The 20,205-nt window shown below is 41.3% G+C and overlaps 1 long non-coding RNA gene across 3 annotated transcripts in view; it reads right to left on the bottom strand.

Moving 5' to 3' along the window:
- LOC109286205 (uncharacterized) overlaps positions 1 to 20,205 on the bottom strand; it is a 372,088-nt gene that overhangs the window by 240,407 nt on the left and 111,476 nt on the right. Inside the window, exon 1 of one of the 3 annotated variants that reach the window (XR_009455936.1) lies at positions 17,384 to 17,554. The exons of the other annotated variants lie outside the window; for them this stretch is intronic. This is a non-coding gene — a long non-coding RNA (uncharacterized LOC109286205). Of the gene's footprint in view, positions 1 to 17,383; positions 17,555 to 20,205 lie in introns of those variants that run through there. 3 annotated transcript variants of the gene reach the window in all.

Here is a 20,205-nt window from a genome sequence, read left to right as displayed (position 1 = left end):
CTCAGCCTAACTTCTCTCCCTGGAAAATAAATGCTCGGTGCCTTCAGTATTTTCACCTGCACTGCAGTCACCTTCCTTCCACAGCAGCTGCTTGCAGCTTTGTCAGTGAAAGCCAGTAGAGGTACAGTTTCCTGTCATCGCCCCAATTTTCAGCTGACAGGACTGGATTTTTATGGCTTCTCGTGCCTTTTCTTTCCTGCTCCTCCTCCATCCTTTTTTTTCCTGGGAATTCTGCTCTCTTCCTCTCCTTCCCCTGTTCCAGTCCCTGGAGCCCACTGATTCTTGCACTTTCCACCCCATTCCACCTCCGATTTAGGTGGGTTGCTGCAGACCGAAACGGATATAATATAAGGCACCTTCTTTCCGCCGTTACTTTCAAACGGCTCCAAAACCCTGCACAGCGATGAACAATACAGTCACAGAGCTAAGTAAAAGGATGAGACAATCCCAGCGTATTATTCACCCCCTTGCTGAATATGAAGGGTCCGGCAGAAGTTCAGAGGTATAGTCCAGACTGCAACCAGCCCCTGAGCTGGGGCAGCAAAGGGATCCAAGGGCCTCTTGCTCTTGCAAAGGCAGATGCACTCCCTAAACTCAACCAGCAACAAAGACTGTTCCCACTATCTGCTCTTGCTGCTGCCGAATAAGCAGAGGTCAGCCATTATATCCGTGAGCAAACCAAGGATCCTGACTCAGGCGCCTGCAGACACTAGGCAGGTGCTGATCATCTGGTGCTGGGAGGAAAGCACAAGAAATTCTAGAAGAGGCAGATACGGGATCACCTGCCCATAAGTGAAAATACCCCAGAGGTGGAGGCTGGCTTCTATCCCAGTGCTTGAGGGTTCACATCTGTTATGTCTTGCAACTAAATTCAAACTTATCTCCATGATAACCCTGGCAAATGAAAGATCCAGTGCTTTTCCTAAGCCTGGCCTATGCATTTCCATTACTACACCATTAGGTTGGCAACTACAATTCACTGTAATTCCTGGTATAGGCCCAAATCCTCTTTACTTTGCAACTGGAGGTATCCTTAAAGCAACAGGATTTGCACTGACCCGACAATCACATGTTCTCTTCAAACTACAGAAATGTTCACCTAACAGCAGCGTTGAAAACCCCACGTCCCATTTACTAACAATTAAGTAAAGTTTGAATCGAGATTTTATGTTTCTGGAATCATCAGAGATTCGTATGCAGTATCTAGAAGGAAGTGCAATCAATCCTGAATACCTGTTATTCCTTCATCAAACTCATTATATTTAGATAGAATACTTCTTATTCTCCTTTTGCCAGATAAGTTCCAGAGCCAGGAGCTTTTGTTACGAGGGGCTTGCAAACAATATAGAGCTTTGGAAAGGAACCATGTTTAGACAGGAGAAATGGATAACAATGGTACTGCATGTGTCAGACAATGGAAAGGAGGGACTGCAAACTAATAATGACAGAGCTATTTATTATTGAATAACCAGCCTCCAATTTTAGAAACATAAGATCTCTCATTTCCTATTGTTCATTTTAATTAGTATTTTCCCTAAATCGTGCCCCTCTTTCTATATGCTATTTATATGAATGCAAAGAAAATATACAGTATATGCAATGTTAGCAGAATGTCGACAAAAAATGTGTTGTAAGCAATATGTGAATTATACTCTGTCTTGAGTGAGGAAGGTTCAGGGAATGATTTTGGCTTTTGTAACAGGATGTTCTCTCATTAATGGTTTCTGCTCCCTTTTTGTATCATTGCATTCCAAAATCCACAAGATTGCAAGAAATGGATTCAATACTGTTAAAAGGGGGGATAAGAAGTAAAAGTTTCAGTTAAAAAAAAAAAAAAAAAAGAAGATGAAGAAAAGGCAGGCTTCAGCTGCTTTTGGATCAAGTCCCCATTAGGCTTCAAACCACTTCTTAAAACTTACATTTGTTACTACAAAAAGCCTGTTAGCAGCTAAGACCTGGGTGCACTATAAAATATCCTGCTGATTTCCTTGGATTTGGTCTCGTTGCTGTATGCACCTGTTACATCTCCTTGTAATTGGGCCCAGAACCTGCAAAATCACTGGGGACTCCATGGGCCAGCTAAGTACAACCGTGATGCTCCTGCCCTTCCCTGGGAGTCGCACAACTGCCTCTGTGAGCAAAACAAGTCGAGAAGTTGTCTGTGCACCTTCCATTTCATTTTGACAGCAGTTCCAAGCTTCTTCTGTTCACTTTCAAAGAGCAGCCGAACGCTCCTTATTAGCACAATCATACATGAAAAACAAATTTCAACTGGAAATGTTTTGTGCAATCAGCACTGCCCATTCCAGAAGTTCAAACAGCCCAACCCCAAACCCTCAAAAATCAGATTACAAAAATATTGCATTATGTTTTCTGGTCTCTCTTATGAGGTTTGCATTATAACAATTAAGTAAGCCTCACCCCCCCTCTACCCCCCACAATTTGTTCAAAGGTAAGCGGCCCCGGAAGGTTAATTTGGTCTCCAATTCAGGAATTCTTGTTAGAGGATCCAAAATATAGCAAAATTACACAGATCTGCTCAAAATGCTGCCTGGTACATAGTGTGTGGCAGGTCTGTCACTGAAAGAACAGTAGTATCTGCAAAGGCAGGAACAAATTGCCTTGCAATCAGAAAGACAGAGAATACAATTTCCTCAAATTTCCATAATTGTACTAACTCATAGTACTGGCTTATCTGAGGATCACAAAGCATCTCATGATGGTAGATATCATCTGCATTTTGCAGGAGGGTACCTAAGGTGCAGAAAGAAGAGAGGATGTACTACTTGTCCCTTTATAGGCAAAGGAAGTTTTGCCATTACATTTCAGCAGGGCCAAGATTTCACCACAAACCTGCAGTTTTTCACAGCTATGCCCCCAAACTAAGAAGTATTGCCCTACTGCTTCACAACTTCCTAGTTTTATAGACATAACTCAGCTGAGCCTGCAGAGGTGTGATGACATGGTCGGGTGCCTGGGACAGCTGCTGGGTGAAAATAAGACCACCCAACTCCATTTTTGGGGGTTTGGTTTTTTGGTTGGGTTTTTGTTTGTTTGTTTTTACAAACAAAGGACATTTCTGCAAGAGTATTGCCCCCGCAGCACAACAACAGAATACAGAATGCACTGAATAGTTAAAACCTGGCTTTTTTTGCAACAGTCCAGAAAAATTAAATGTTACCTATTAAATCATTTCAAATCAGGGATTAAAAAAAATATCTCAGTAGATGCATTGAGCTAATTTTCTGTGCTGCCAATACTCATGTGAAAGAGATGCACTAGGTTTTCTACAACATTCATTAAACGAAAGTAATGGCTAAAGTGGTTTCTGCAGAACATCCCCAAACCTATTCTTTGTGGGACGACAACTTATATATTGCTTGCTATACATAGAAACATGCAATTTTACTTTTCAGTTTATAGCACATTAACTAATAGGGTATAACAAACTCCAACTTTTGCACTGCCAGTTTTATAAACAATGCTTAAAGACACACACAAAACAGCTCCGTAAAACTACTCTTGGTTGGCATTCATTCATTCACACAGGCCCATTGAAGAAAATACATCTTCTTAACTAACTTTGTAGAGAGGAACATATGCTTCATTAATCTTCAACACCTCAACTTGAAAACAAAAACTACGGCACTCAGAATTGGAAGTCCACAACTGTCATGACGGAGATACCAACCTTCTACCCACAGGAATGCATTCGCCCAGAAGGCCTCCTTTGCAGACAGGCCCATTTTTCTTTCTTTAAGGGACTGGAGATAACAGAAGGGTGCACCTATTCTCATATGCCTAAAAAAGAAAATGCTGAATTCTGGGGGATGAGAGGATCACCGCCTTTGGATATGTGGGTATGTCAAGAAAGACAGAGACCTTCATTTAATTCAGTATACTTATGGTGGAGGTTTTGAAAGGGGCCTAAATGACTTGATCTGTATAGTCCTCATAGCAAGGCTATGCTAATAACAGCAAGGCAGGGGGGGCTTGGTATAGAAACCTATCACTTTTATCACATCATATTTAAAGTTGCTGATTTTATAAATATGTAACAATGGCCAAAATCTTCCATATGAATGATAAACTCACTTGTTATTGACCACTACCAGAGAACTTGAAATAAGGTGATTTTATATATATATATATATTTTTTTTTTTTTTTTTTTTTTTTTTTTACTTTTTATGATGCATCTCTGAAGGCAAAAAGCTTGCGTTTGTGCAACCTTTTTGGGTTTTTTTGACATTTGCAAAAGGAGCTCAAGTTTGCATTTCAGGAAAATAAAAAACAAAAACTTTAGGATAGAATTTGGTATTTGCTCTTTCTGATTATTTTTTGGGGGGTTGAGCTTGCAAAGAAATATGATGAGCACCATTTTGTCATTGCTGTCCTTGTCATTGTGACAAATCCAGCAAGGTGCCGGCTCTAGAGGTAGGGCATACACACTTCAATACAATCTGCTCTTGTGCAGCTTCTGTCATGTCCTGGAGATCTGTTGTTGTTTGAATAAAGAACATCTAAGAATGCTGCTTTGACTGCTGTGGCTCCAGGTAACATCATTTCTTATATGACTTGTTCTTCCTTTCTCTGCTGCACTAGTGAAGATTAAGGATGGAGTAGGATCTATCGTCCCAAACCATCATCAGCTCGTACTACTAAGAGGACCAAAAAAAATAAATGAAGTGGTCCTTGATATTAAATTATTTTTACTTAGAAGTTACATCTCAATAGAGCTGGCAAGAAAATTAAAACGGAGGAAAACACAGTACAAATTAGTTTTCTTTGTATTCTCGTTAACATCAATTTTCTGCCTACCCTGGGTGTGACCAATCTAGGTGGAAGTGGTTTGACTGAGGCCAAATGACTGTACAAGCGTTACACTTAAACCAGTATCAGTGACCGAAAACCAGTCTCCACCTGGAACAGAACAGAAGTTTGCTGCACATAGACTGGTTTAAAAATGGCAAGACCCGGTCTAAGACAGAACTGGATTAACATGCACTCAAACTTAATCGATTTAGGTTAAACTACCTCACTGAACTTCTGTACCAGCTTCTCGATCGATTCACATTAGGCTGCTCCCCGCTGGCATCCCAGGCACCTTTGCAGCCCTCCCACTAGCTCCCTTTCGCAGGGAGACATGCTAGCATTTGCTCCACGCTTGGCCACTCCACAGGCTGTCACAGAGCTGAGTCGGCAGAGACTTTCTCCCCAGTCCCACCTCCTGTCTCTGGCTAGCTCTCAGGTGCAAGGCAACCTGTGCTGGCTTGGCTCTGTGACAGCCCTGGGGGTGGCCCACTGGGACACGTGCATGAGCGCCTGCAATCTGCTGGCCTCGGCCAGTGCAGGGCAGTCTACATGCCCCCCTACCACCGAAGGGTGAACATGTGCACTGCTCACTCCCAATCGTACCTACACTGCTTATAGAAACCGGCACAGGCTAGATCGATTCTGCCTCGGGCTTGTTGAATGTCTGTACCTAGCGTGGAAGTTCATGCAAAGTGTGTTTTGCTGCTTTTCACTCCTCCTGAAATCTGTTTTCAGAGCCAAGCTCAAGTGAGCTGAGAACCCAGTATTTTGACTAGTGTCTGGTCACAATCAGCCAGAACCATCACGTTTTGAATGGTTTAGTCCCTGGGATGGTGACTTCACTAGCAACCTTTCAACCTCATCCACGTCCGTCGTTGCCTATAAGCACCACTCAGTACGAAGGCTCATCGTGTTGGGTGCTGTGCAGTCCGGGGCATTCCCTGCCCCAAAGAGTTTACAACCTAATTTAAGACAAGGTGCAACGTGTAAGAATAGCAGTTGAAGAGGATACGTAACAGTGAGATAATTACTTAGATGCACAGACTCAGCGCGAGCCAACCTCTTTCTTCAGAGTCATTTGTAAGCTTGTATAAACTAGGAAGTTATGACGCTAAATAATGTACTGGCCCCCTACCCACCTATTATCTAATGGCTATTTCCAATAGGCATTCCTGTAGAGGACAGATATGAGAAGATATTTAAAGAAACACAAATAAGTTTGGGGAGTAAGTTCAACTCATGAAGGAGAAGTGGATGCAGGGGCCAATGCAGTAAGAAACAAAACTGAATAAGGACGAAGAGACAGAGGGAAGAAGAGCCACAAAGAGAGGAGGAGATAAGAGTTTGTGTGAAGACATGGTGTGTTACCATTAGCTTTGCTTAGAAGGAGCTATGTTAGCAGCAGGAAACTCGTATTAGAGTTACTCTCTCGGGCCTGGGCTTTATTAGGCCAGTAGCTCCAGATTCCTGGAGAAAGGGATTGTCCTGTATGAAGTCTGGTTGTTTTTTCAAATGGATCATTATATTTTGCATAAACCCATAACCTGCCGTCCCAATTACTGAGTACCTGACCTGCAAGGCACCAGATATATATATACCACCACTGGAAGAGGAGCAGCAGTGGTATCAGAATGAGATCCCGGTGCTAGAAGAAGGGGCTAATGCTTGTATACAGTGAATTGATATACAAGGTAACTTAGGAAGCTTGCCCATATAGACTGTTTCCAAAAAATCCTATTTGAGAAAGTATTTTTAAAAACCGTCTCGAAATACAATTATGATTATTATTCACTGTATCCATATATTACCATATTATTTAGCACAGAATAAAGACCCATCCATTTAATTATACAGCAAAAGACAGGTGGTTGTTGTTGTTTTCTTTGATGGTGATGCAGTGTAACAATAAACAGGCCTGTTATTTTTAAATTAGCATATGGGATATTTCTTTGATGATACAACACCTGTGGTTAGAGTGCATGCTGAACCTGAGAAAATACCTCCTGGAAACATCTCCGTAGACCTAAGATTTCAAATTTAGAACAACAAAAGCTCCACTCAAATCCCCTGTTATTGGAAGGAACAGCAATTAATTATTAAAAAAAGAACCAAAACATTACCATCAATCCTGCTGACAAGGGGTGCTGTTGGTTACAGTGGACAGAGACAATTATGCACATATCACAGGGCTACAGACAACTTCTGAATTACAATTACACTAAGAAACTCACTACAAATATCACAGATGAATACAACTGAAAAAAACATTATCAGCACCAGCTAAAAACATATGTTGTACTAGAACTAGGGGAAAAAAAATGCATGCAGAAAATTCTGTTCACGCAACTACTGTTAATATGTTTTAAAAGTCCATAATTTACGCCTGTGCAAAAAAAAATCCAGTTCTGCGTTATATGTTGGTACATTAAATAAGAAAAGATCTGTGCTGCTTGAAGGAATTTTTCAAGTATTTCAGCTCAAGCAATGCAGGCCATCTTTACCTGAGATTAATTACTGCAGAATTGCTAATGTGTTAGAGGAGATGAGCAGAGGGGTAGTTGGCTGTACTAGCCGGACGTCAGGCAGAAGGCAGAGTAGATATGCACCTTGTAGACTAACTAAATGAGATGCATCGTGAGCGTAAGCTTTTGTGAACTTGAACTCACTTCATTAGCTAAAAGGATGCACATCGGGACCTTGCAAGAGGCGCGGCAAACAGAACAAGAATAAGCACCTCCAATTAGCATTCCTTAATGTCCTACCACCTATGACTGGCATGGTTTTTCCAATGAAAATATAGTGGGAATAAGCTGCTATTCACATAATAAAGTCCACTGCAGAAAGGTGAAGGGAAGAATGACAACAACTAGGACAGCTGATGAGCAAACAAACTGGAGAAAACAAGAAGGGGATCCTGACCTTGAATCAAGAATATTGCCATACACAGCCAACGGGGGCTTGATGTTGGCTCTGATGGACTCATATTTCCTCCAAGAGAAGGCACATCAAGAACCCAGGAGTGGAAAACTGTTTGATGAAGGGCTCTGAGGGGGACTCAGAAGCAGCCACCTGGGCCTAAGGGTCATTTCACCCAAGGGTTGAGTAAGGCACAATGAAGGAAGGGCAATTGGCACGTAGGGGAAGGAGAAAGGCGAGCAGAATGAGGTTAGAAGGAAAGGGAACAAAGAAACAAGTGGAGGCAGCAGAGATAAGATGAGGAACCCCTAGCAATATAAACTTTCAAGGAAGAAATGAAACCCTAGGAAGTCAGTAAATAATAGTAATTTAGAACTTCTTAAGCCTAGGCCAGCTCTTCTATCAAAGGACCTCAAAACAGTTTACACATATCTGTTAAACTAAAATGCTTCTCCAGTTAGGCGTCTTGGATGCTATGGAAAGCAGAGCTTTGTCAAAAGAATCCGAAATGATTCAATGATTTCAAGGATTTAGGTTTTTTTCCCCCCATCCGTCTTGCAGAACAGTCTGCAGGTGAATCGACACTCAAGCCAGTATAGAAAAAGTGCCCATTCAAAACCTGCAAGTTGCCTATACAAGATGACTACAGGCAACATACAGAAGTACTTGATAACTAAGAATTATTCAGAGATAACCCAAAATGCCATTTAAAGTATGGTTTACTAATTCTGTTTTGTCTGATGACCATAACGTGCAATATAACTCAGTTCCTCGATGACAACGTGTTTCAAAGTTACAGACCAGACTCCTAGCAGGTATAGCTTGGTTTAATTCCACTGTTTCAAATGGAGCCACGCTTATTTATGCCAATATCATTCAGAAACTTTTCTCTCTCTTCCATTTACAACATCTAATCCACATCTCCATAGGTTTTAAAATGTACCCCCCCCTCAAAAAAAAAAAAAAAAAGATTATAAAAAGTAAACCTATAATCATCATAAAAGAGTACAGGCTACAGCATCATACCATTTCAACCTCACTTCTCATCTGTACTATAGCCTCCTCTTGCCATGTTCCCTTTTTTGCGGAAAATAAAATCTATAATATGTAATGATTTAGAATTAATATCTTGATTCCCCAGATCCTTTAATGAATTCAGATACACCCAGGGAATCTAACCAAGACATCTGTTCATGAATAGTGAGAATTATTACCAAATCCTGGTGGAGAAGGCAAGATGCCATCCCTTCCTGAAGTACCTCCCAACTGAGAAATCAACTGTCTCATGGTTGAATTTTCTTGTGTCAAGGTTTCTCAGCATTAGGTCTCTTGGGCTTGCTTACTAACAATTTCTCCCTCCCTAACTTGTTACATCCCCCCAGAAAGGACTAAGAAGAGACCAGCAAATTTGACTGTCCAACTACTACAAACTAGTGACGGCCTCAATTAACAGTAATTACTGTTCCGAAGTTTCACAAATCCCTTTTTAATCATCTCTGGGTTTTAACTGATTTGCCCCAAACCCTTCTGTCTGCCAAAAAATTAACATTTCATTAGACAAATCATAAGCTACTCCCTATTCTCCAATATCTCTCTCATCTGGAAATATTATTCCTCATCAAATGTCAAATTTACACAATAAAATGGAAAATAATTTATATAATACTCTGTGAATATATGTACATATGGGGCATTAATACACATGCTCTGGGAATGTGTGGGTGGGGAGAGGGGGGCATTTTTAAGTTCAGGGACATTGATGCACAAGGCGTTCCAGACACTTTAATTAAAGCAGCTCTCAGAGCCACCCTAATTAAAGTGTATCAGTGTCCCCGCACTTAAAAATGCCCCCACACTGATACACGAGATGCTCCGGGCACTTTAATTAGGGTGGCTCTGAGAGCTGCTTTAATTAAAGCATCCGGAGCGCCTTGTGCATCAATGTCCCTGAACTTAAAAATGTCCCCCATCCCCACTCCCCCCACATTCCTGGAGCATGTGTATAAATGCCCTACATGTACATACATTCATACACAGTATTACATACATTATTTTCCATTTTATTGTGTAAATTTGACATTTGATGAGGAATAATATTTCCAGATGAGATGGATATCGGTGATTAATTGAGTCTGCTCCAACGCACTTTAATCACAATGCATTGAAGCAGCCACGCTGGTCGTGCATAGGTGCCCTTAGGTTGTATTAAGCAGATTCATACCCCCTCCCACCGCTCAACCCAGGAAATGACGTCCGGCATCTTCACCACTTACCATTTTACCTCCTGTTCACCCTTCTCATTTCTTCTCTTTTCCCCCTACAAATATCCATCAGATTAATTTACCTCCACTATCAGAAATGTAAACCATCAGCCGCCTTTTATATGGAAGAGGTTAAATGAAACTTTTGACATTACTTGTGTTTAAAATCCATCTTTAGCTGGTGACATGTCATCAGCTAGAAAATGTGCAATCAGGGTAGCAGACCTAAAAAGTGAGAAGTCAGAGAATGTAAAATTCTGCTGGAGTGTGTGGTTTGGTTGGTTTTTTTTTTAATTTAACAAGTTTTAAAATACATTTTCTATTTTTGGCTTAAAGTATGGCTATGGTCTGAAAAGTGACTGTGTAAAATGGCACCTTCCTACTCAAAAGATCTGCTCCCTGTGTGCATTCAGAGAAACATTTTTCTTACTTTACTCAGAAAAACTACCCACCAAACCTTCAGCTAGTTTTATCCGTGCTTGTGGAAGTATGCCAGCTGGGAATCTGTCCTGTCATCCTCCTTCCTACTTTTTCTTCTTGTTAACACTAAAGCACCCATATACTTATGAAGCTAGCAATGGGAGATGATTATCACAACCAGTAAGACAAGGCAAATATTTTCATTATCTTCTCTATAAATTTTGAATTTTTTTTTGGCCGGGGGGGGGGGGGGAATTAAAATGATTAGGTCTAGTTTCTGAGCTGACAGCAGCAACAAGTAACACACAGGAGTTGCAAAAGAGGTGTCTTATTACTGATAATCTAGAAGTACAATGTAGTCTGAGCATTATTTCCTGGTATTGCAAGACCTACAGCATTATCTCCAAGTGTTTCCCGCAGTGCTATTCTGGCTCATATGTGAACAGAACCTGTAGCTAAAATCCATATGCAGTCCTCATACCTTGAAGCATACACCCCCAGCTGCACACAGTATATTTACATTAACACATTTAAGTTTGGGAGAAAAGTAGAAACCAAAAATAGACTGCCCTTACCTTCTGATCCTGGGCTAAATTGGTATAACATGCATACCTGTATGAGATATACCTATATAACCCATGTTGTATTCTGTCTCTATTCAGAGTGGATACAAAGGCTGCCAAGTTGCCTACACCCTTGGCACACGGTCTAAACTCAGATGGCAGAAGCTCACGCATTTAGGAGCCCAGGGTTCAATTTCTACCACCAATACCAGACCTCAATGTGCATCTTTAAATTTAAACTTTAAATTCATATTTTGTCAACACTGCCCATAGACTGCGAGTTCCTCGGGGCAGAACGCACCGCTCAAATTCATTACGACACCACCAAACTCAATAAGCACAGAAAACCAAAATGCCTTATTGATAGCAATTCTTACATCAAGAAAAAAAGTCACTGCATTGCATACAGATTTCAAGTTCCCTCTTATTCTGCCCCAAATTGCAATTTCCCTCCAAACAGGCTCTCTTCCTATAAAGTGTATTTTAAGGTTGCGCATATTTTACATAATTTTTTGACAGCATACATTTATTACAATATGTTTAAGACTTGTTTCATGCTTTAAGACTCAGTTTGGTCTCCTCTGTATCACTTTCATTTCCTATTAAATTATCCCTATGTATTTTATCAGGCATATTATTCTCCACTTCTTACCTCTTTAACCCAAGAAGGACTGATTAAATCAGCATGATGACAAGTGAACAGCATTTAAGACTCAGTGTGACCATAGCTGATTTTTTTTTTTTTTTTTACAAAGGATTTTCCTTTCTTTGGATGCCAGAGGGGTGCAACTGTATTTGGTTCAGATACGAGAGTCCCTTTTCCAGTATGGAATTTACTTTCTCCCGATTAGATTAAGCAAAGGGGCCAGATACAATTTAAACGCACCACTGACACACTGAAAACTTTAAAGTGAAAATGCTCTAAAATTAGGTACTCTACAATCATTTTTACAGCTTCATTGCAACTTACAGCAAACTTACAATAATAATACCTTGATAATAATGATACCTTACATTTATATAGCACTATTTATTCAGAGCTATTTCACAGTGCTATAGCAACTATATATAGGCATTACTTCATCTACCAAACTGCGGCCACCTCAGGGATGGAACAAAACAGTCCTTCTGCTTTTAGTTCCTTACATCTTTCAAGATCAAGGAAAAAAGAAGAGAAAATTCATCATAGTTTCAGGAGAAAAAAATTAAGCACACAGGAGGCCTGCAGCAAAGATGGAAATCAGTCAGGACATCATACCACGGTTCTGGTCAACGTTTCCGTACGAAGCTTGAAAAAAGTACGACGGTCAGCTTTCCTGCGCTGAAGTATAAAGCGGGCACTCTCGCTAAATATATGTTTCAACCTGCAGCAAAGTGCAGTGAGTTAATGTGAAGTGAAGATAGCACGCAGGAAAAGCTTAATTTCACCACTAAATTGCGTATGAGATCTGAGCATAAGCACGTTTTTTCCAGGACATCGCTCCATAAAGGTGTTTTCACTTGCAAGATGTTACCATTACACATTCACATTCCTAGGAGCTTACTGTAGCTCTTAGCATGATGGGGTCCCACTAAGAAACAGCATTAAGGCTCTGTCTACACTCCAGAAAACTCATATTTAAATGGGTGCCTTGACTAGAGGGCTTTGGGTTGCAGATGAGCCACAGGAATAAAGGAGGGGAATGCAGCGCATACATCTGTGCTGTTTGTGCCTGTTAAATACCATGTGCTCTTACGGCCATCCTGTCTGTTCAGCTCTCTCAGTTTATAGCTTTCAGCTTCAAATGCCGTCCCTTGATTTTCATGCTCTGCATAAATGTTTCTTCAAGATCTCTTTCTTTCTTAACTGTAGGTATTCTCCATTTCTCAAACACATGCAATGATCAGGCCTAGTTAGTCCCTGGTGCAACTCCAGTAAAGGTAAAGGGATTGCTGCAAGAATCCATTCAGCCTTTCTTGAATTAAAGAGTGACAGTCAGGTCAGCATCCCACCCCCCAAAACAAAGGATATGCAATCAGACAACTGCAACGGCCTTTAAATACGCTCAAATTTCTAGCCATTATGTATATTTGGAGGGTAATTTCACAAGCGATTTTAATGTTAATTAATCCATTAATAGCCTGGCAATACACAACTGCAAGCAAGTACACAAAACACCCCACTAAAAACATCTCTTTCCAGCCTAGTGCCGTGGCTTTTTTGATAATACCATGTTTTCATTTATCTCACATGCAAGTGTTGTGTGTTTTTGGTTTTCATTAAGGAAAAAAAAAGGTTAAAATGTGGTTAGTAGACAACAGTAACCTGCTGTCCATATGTGGCATCTCAAACAAGTACAAGGGCAAGAGATTTCCGAACCTTATCATGATGACTCTGACATTATAAAAGAAGGGCAGCACTATTTCCAAGCAGAAGCACGAGTTATAGGATTAACTCTTTGAGGTATGCAATATTATATTGGAAGGTAATTTAACCTTGGCATTGATTGGAGGTACCGTTTGAAATTCATGAAAAAGTGTATGTAAATGTGCTTGGGACACTGAAGAGTGACGCAGACAATTCAAGGACATACAGGTGCGTGCACACCAAGACATACTCTCCTATCTGGTTATGCTCATGACATTCAGAGTAATTCTGGTAGCTGCGGAAGTGTTACTCTGGATTTTAGTTTGGCCTCTGACTCGACCTGCCCATATTAACCATGTTTCGAGCATACATTTAACAGAAAAGGGAAGCATGAAGGGCCAATGATGATGATTACTCACTTTGAAAATGGTAGATGGACATTTTATCACTTATTTATCAGAGCTCAGAAATCTGAAAGAGAGGACAGGAAAAAGGATAGTATAAAAGATAGGATAGTATGAGGGATAGGAAAAAGGATAGTATGAAGTGGTGCAGACAGCAGTATAGGGGAAATGAAAGAAAAGGTGATGCGAGATTAATATCTCCTTTCATTTTTCTCATGACCACTTTTCGAATTCATCCCCTACCTCTTCCTGCTTTCCCTTTCTGAGATTAAGGATGCTCAGCCAACAACAGAGGACAAAAAAAATGAAAATAAAAAGCATCTTCCATATATACAGAAAAGTATACCAGAATCCTTTTAAAAAAATTAGTGGAGAATACTGCCATCCCAAAACAGATAATATGGGAATTTTTTAAACCCCAAAGGGGATACATCTGCAGTGGGACTTCTGAAGCCACTTTCTTGTAAGCGGGATAAATTGACTAACATGTTTTTTAGGCAGGCATGGTTCTTTGGGTAGATGTACTATCATTTATTAGACCAACTAAATAGTTGGAAAAAAGTTTTTTTTTTCCAACTTTTTTTCCAACTATTTAGCTGGTCTAATAAATACCACATCTTCCCAAGGAACCTTGCCTGCCTGTGTCCTTAGACCAACACGGCTACAACCAACAACCCTGTAACATGGTTTTTTTAACAGCCTTTGTAACAGGTAGTAGAAAAAAATGCATCTGTTTTGCACAGTAGGCATTATCATTTCTACATATGTTGGTATTATTTGTAAGTTAATAAAATGATGATTGAACAAAAACATATGCAATCGCATGTACAAGCCCAAAGCCTACTGTGCGAGTCAAACTGGACTTGCTTTGGCGATATTATGTTCAGTAGTTAAATCTATCCTGAAGCTTCCTTTTTTTTTTTTTTTTTATTCATCTCATTTAGCAGTAGGTATATCTTTTGGATTAATTAGAGTAGCCCTTTTATCAGCAATAATCAATTGTTTTCTGTTCATCCATTATGCATAATTGTTTTCTTTGATCCATACAGATGCTGGATATTTTTCATGGTTAATTAAATAGCATTTCACCGCTGGATTGAAATATACTCAGCTCCATTCTAACACCCGGTGCTCTATACTTGGTCTCTCGTGTATTCATACCCTGTGATAAGCTCGTCTACATTAACTATTAAGCTAGCCTGGGGAGACCCACCTTGCCTTTTGTGAGCAGTGTATAATTCAGCAATTCCAGCAGAGGGCAGCCAAGCAAGAATAATCACTTCTACATAGAAACTATGATGATGTTTTCTGATAGTTTTCAAATTAAATTAGTGTCCTCATGCTGTTTTTTATTTATTTTTTTTTTCTGACAAATCTCTCTTTGGCAAGCCAGCTCACTATTCGCTTAAAACAGCCTCTCTAACTAAGAGCCACAGTATTTAAGCCGCTGTATATCTTAATAGACAAAATATTTTAAGACACTTCTATACTATGGACCTGTCTTAACGGATGATTCTACAGCCCTCCTGTTCTCTTTATTTCTCCTTAATTCAAATAAAAAAGAAGGAAATGTAGCATATTCAAGAGTTTTCTTTCCTCTTTGGCAAAAAGACCGGCCAACTACTTATTTCTCGGTTGAATTTAAGACCCCAATCCTGCAAAAGTCCCATTCAAAATGCTGTGGGGATTGCATCTTAAATGATTTAAAAGCACAAATAAATCTATATTTAAGGAACTGGATTCAGTATGGGAAATGTCATGTATATTATTTAGAGTCTGTTATTTGACTTCATTCTCTTAAAAAAGAAAAAAAAAGATAGGAAAAAAAAAATACCAGCCCCAAATCAGAACACCACAGTGATCAGATTTGAAAGGTATCTACTGAAGCTACTGTAAATTTTAAACTTATACTGGGCAGTCACTATCCTGAACTGTCTGCACTAGCCTTCCCGTACAGAGCCCAGATCTTTGATGGGGAAAAAAGGCTGAGTGTGGACCCTCCGCATGTCACATCTCTTGCAGTTATCTCGAGTTTACCAACCCAAATCATTAGCTACTTTGGAAAACTTTGACCGAGATTTCCACCAGCAGCCTGCTTCAGCTACATCCCCGCCACAATTTACAGTTGTTCACAAAAACAAAAACTGGTTGAAGTGACATGGGTTATTACGGGAGAAGAAAAATTTATGAGGCGAGGGAATATCTTTAATTAGATTAAGTTGGGAGAAATAGAAGACAAGCATTCAGTGCCGGGCCCCCCCCCCCATTAGGTCTGGGAAAGAAGCAGATCCAGGCAAATGGCATTTTAGCCGCCTCTGAGCTCACCAACCCAATGCTGATCTCACTTCCCAGCTAACTTCAATGGAATTAGTTTGGCTTTATACTCGGATAAGTGAAATCAGAACAAGTACTGTGATGCAGTCCTGGCATTAACTTGATTCAGTCCGTTTCCTGCTGGGTCAGATCGGAAGCTCGACACAGACAGTCAAAAAGCCTGAGGCAGACTTGATCCAAGTTGCGCGGTTTTCAGATTCAGTTCAGATCGGTAGCAAGCAGAACAAACTTTTGCTCTTTGGTGGAGGTGGGGGATACATCTTAGACCAGGTTCTGCCATTTTTAAACCAGCCTATGTGCCAGACTTATGTTATGGGTACAGACAGGTTTCTGATCACTTATACTATTAAAGGTGTAATGTCTGTACCTGGCTGAATGTATTTTCACTTTCCACAAATACATTAGTGCATCTGCTCACAGCTTCCCAGGGAGCTTTATCTTTTAGTGTCTGGGTTTATGACTTTTACCCCTTAATCCACCAGTTTTTTTTCCCCCTGAAGCAGCTTACTTAAAGCACCCAGCTCGGTCTGCCAGCCAGCTAGTGTCTGGCTTCAGGTGAATTCTGCGTCAGTGCACTGAGTGCTTCCCAATTATCCCAGATACATTGTGCTTTTGAAATCAAACTTTGCAGAACAGTACAATCCAAGCCTTGGAGTCAAAGAGCTTGGCACAAGCTGCTTAACTCAGATTTGGATCTTAAATAAATCTTCTCCCTGCAGAATTAATGAGTTGAGGGTAATTGGCTCCATCACACCCACATTCATTTTAACGCTTGAATAAGGGGCAGGCAACGTAAGCAAGTTACAAGTTGCCTCTCTGCCGTTCATTTGGCATAAGCTTGCCCCTTGCACCTGCAGGGCACAGCACTATCACGTGCAACGTCCCATGAGGGATATTGTAGTCTCTCAACTAGATCCACTAACTGTGGACTGTATAAAGAAGCTCGAGCAGAACAGGCCACAGTTTTAGTTTAGGTTCTTCCATATTACCTTTTTATTGAAACCTTTAAACAACATACAAAACCATCACACGAGGAGTGGGGTTTTTTTTTTTTTTAAGCAGCAGTAATTATCAGCGCAAAGCTAGTTTTAAAAACTTGCTCCCGAAGTCCTTGGAACATTAAACAACTGCTTACAAACACTTGAAACGTTAGCTGTTCCACTTGAAACCATTGACACGATGCTCATAAAACCCCCAGCAACACTGAGGACTCCCTTTAGTCACAGCTCTTTTATTTGCTTTTTCAAGCAGCTGTTGCTTTGCACCAAAATTAAAAGGGATTTTTTTTTTTTTTGCTACAGTTAAAACAAAGCCCCAGAACTAACCTGTATGCATGTTTCTTTTAACACTCCGCTGAGACTTTCTATTCACTTCTTGACTGTTCAGCTTGCCTTGGCTTTCACCCTGCTTCTTTCTAAACCGAGCTGCTCTTATACAAAGCTTGACTGGGGCACTGCCTGCCCTCCCTCCCAAGACTCAGGTGGATTTTCACATCAAGGAGGCTAAATGACCCCAGGTTAAATACATTTCCTAATCAGGATTGCAAACCCTTTGATAGTGCAAACCCCTTCAACTTGTGCTACTTGTTTGGAAAAAAAAAACACCTTTCTGGGCAGAGAGGAAAAGGGGAATTCAATGACAGAGACCACTCACCGGCACCTGAGGAAGGAACAGGCTGTTTTCTCATGGGTATGAGGTATATTTTTTTTTTCCAGAGTGCAGATGGTCAGGTTTTTGGGGGTTTTTTTAAATACTTTTTATTACAGAAGCAGCCAAAATCAGAGCTCCACAGCACTAAGCACTGCGCACATGCATGGTCCTGGTCCTGAAGGGCACACGTTCTTAATGGCGGAGGCACACAAAAGGTGGAAGGAAGGAAGGATGCTTTATAGCGAAGTTAGGTACAAAAAAGGTAAGGGCCAGATCCAGCAAAGGACTGAGGTGCTGGAAGGCTAACTTTTAGCTTCCATCTTCTGCCCCTTTCCCCTGCCTGCTCCTTCCCTCCAGAGCCGCAAATGAGGTGCCTGAGCCATCTATGCAATGCCCAGGGACAGCCCGGTGCCTCAAATTGAGATGCAAAACAGCTCCATGTTGAACTAGAGCTGCCCTAAGAGAAAATGCTGAAGAGAGAGATAAATCCCATATCTCAGCCATCTCACTACTTGGTTGAACCTTTCTCTGAAGCCATGCTCCCTTCAGGCTGCTGAAGGCGACTCACTCTTTCTTTTAAAACCCAGCCAGAAGGGCAGGTGTTACCCCTGGCCCTTTTATATAACAACTAGTAGGCCTGTGCGAAGTGGCTAGTATTTGCTTTGGATTCGGCCGATTTGGGGGACAGTGATTCGAATAACTGTCCCGAATTGATTCGGCCAAATCTGATTTGGAGATTCGGCTGCTGCTGAATCGGCCAAATCTCCGAATCACACAGGCCCATCCCGGCTCTTTGAAAAAAGAAAAGCCCCGACTCAGTGGGTGCTGCCAGGCAGGGGGTGATCCCCACTGCCCCCCATTGCCCCATGCCACGTGGGGGGGGCTCTGTCATGAGCCCCCTGACCCCCACTCCAGTGTCTCGCCCCACCCATGGCTGCCCTGCCCCTCCCCCCAGCTCCCAGCCCTTAAAAAAATAACAAAAACCAAACACCCCGACCCACCAGCTGCTGCCCCATGCTGCATGGGGGGGCTCTGCCATGAGCCCCCAGAAGCCCTGAGACTGCTGTAGCAGCCAGTGAATGCAGGATTTTTGGTTGGTCTATTTTAAAGGGCCAGAGTTGGGGCAGGTGGGGAAGCCATACAGGGGCTGGGGGAGTGAGTGGGGATTGGAGGGTGCTCAGGGGAGTCAGGGGAGCAGGCAGGGAATAGGGCCCCCATGGTCCGCTCCCCTCTCCACCAGCCCCCTCCCCCAGCCCCTACTTACCAGCATGGAGTCCGGGTCCAGCTCCCTGCAGCCAGCGGGGACTGCCTGAATCTCTGAAGCTCTCCGAATCTTTTCCAGAGAGCTTCAAATCGATTCACACCTTTTAACTGGTCTCCTGATTCGATTCGGAGATTCGGCCACCAAATCGGGCCGAATCTCCTCCGAATCGAATCAGCACCTGAAGCTTCACACAGCCTTAACAACTAGTGGGTAGAGGTCTTACCCAGGAAAGGGTTGGGTTTGAACATATTACCCATTTAAAGCCCAAGTTAAAACATCCTGCTCAACATTTTTAAGTGAAAATGCCATTTTCCCGTTCTAAATTATTGTTTTCATTTCAAAATTTAATTCCTAAGCGATTAATGCAACAAAACCTTTAATAATTAAAACCAAAATGGCACATTTCTGTTGGCTTGATCCAATTCTTTTTTCCTTCAGATTTTCAGTTTGCAGAAATTTGAGCTTTCAACTTTTTTGCCCCTCTCTGGAATAGGAAAATCTTTGAGAACTTAAGCTCTTGTGAGCCGGTAAACAATTTCATATCCAACTTTCATAGTCAGACTTGTGGGGAAAAGTTTTGCTGTTCATGTCACACAATGTCACAGTATTTGGATCATATATCTTTGTGTTCTTAAAAAAATACATTACAGTGTTACTTAGACTGACTCACAAGGAAATAACATACATGTGCATATACACATACGGACCTCAGCGCTCACCGAACCCCCATGAAATTTTACCACTGACATCAATGGAAGCAAAGTTAAACCAACTATAAGTGTTTTTGAAAATCCCATCCTAAAAGTCCCTTTGCTCAGTGCTGTTTAAGTCTCGTACAAAAGTATTCCCGTAAGCCAAGTGTGCCTTGGTTTAAGATGGCTGTCAAGTTGCAAGACTAACAATGGCAAAGCAGGAGGGAAATGGTTTTATTATATTCAGTGATATTGCTAAGAGCAAGAGGGAAAGATACATTAGAAAGTGCCTTGCAGTTATTTATATACCTCCTTCTACCATGTTGTTTTCCTTGCAATAACCTGCATCAGTGCCTTTGTTGCATTACCGTGCAACTCGTTTGCTCTTTTATAGTCCTTTGTGGACACATTTGCACCTGCTTAAATCTCTGCATATCGACTGGGTAAAAATATATAACAGATACACATGGCTACCCTTGCACTTAGGGACACACAAATGTCAAAGCCCTCAAACATAACTCCTGCTCCCAAGGCATGTAGC

The sequence above is a fragment of the Alligator mississippiensis genome, chromosome 12 (genome assembly GCF_030867095.1).
Source record: "Alligator mississippiensis isolate rAllMis1 chromosome 12, rAllMis1, whole genome shotgun sequence".
Taxonomy (NCBI): Eukaryota; Metazoa; Chordata; order Crocodylia; family Alligatoridae; genus Alligator; species Alligator mississippiensis.
The sequence above is the reverse complement of the archived record's forward strand: the minus strand, read 5'-3'. Positions and strand labels throughout refer to the sequence as shown.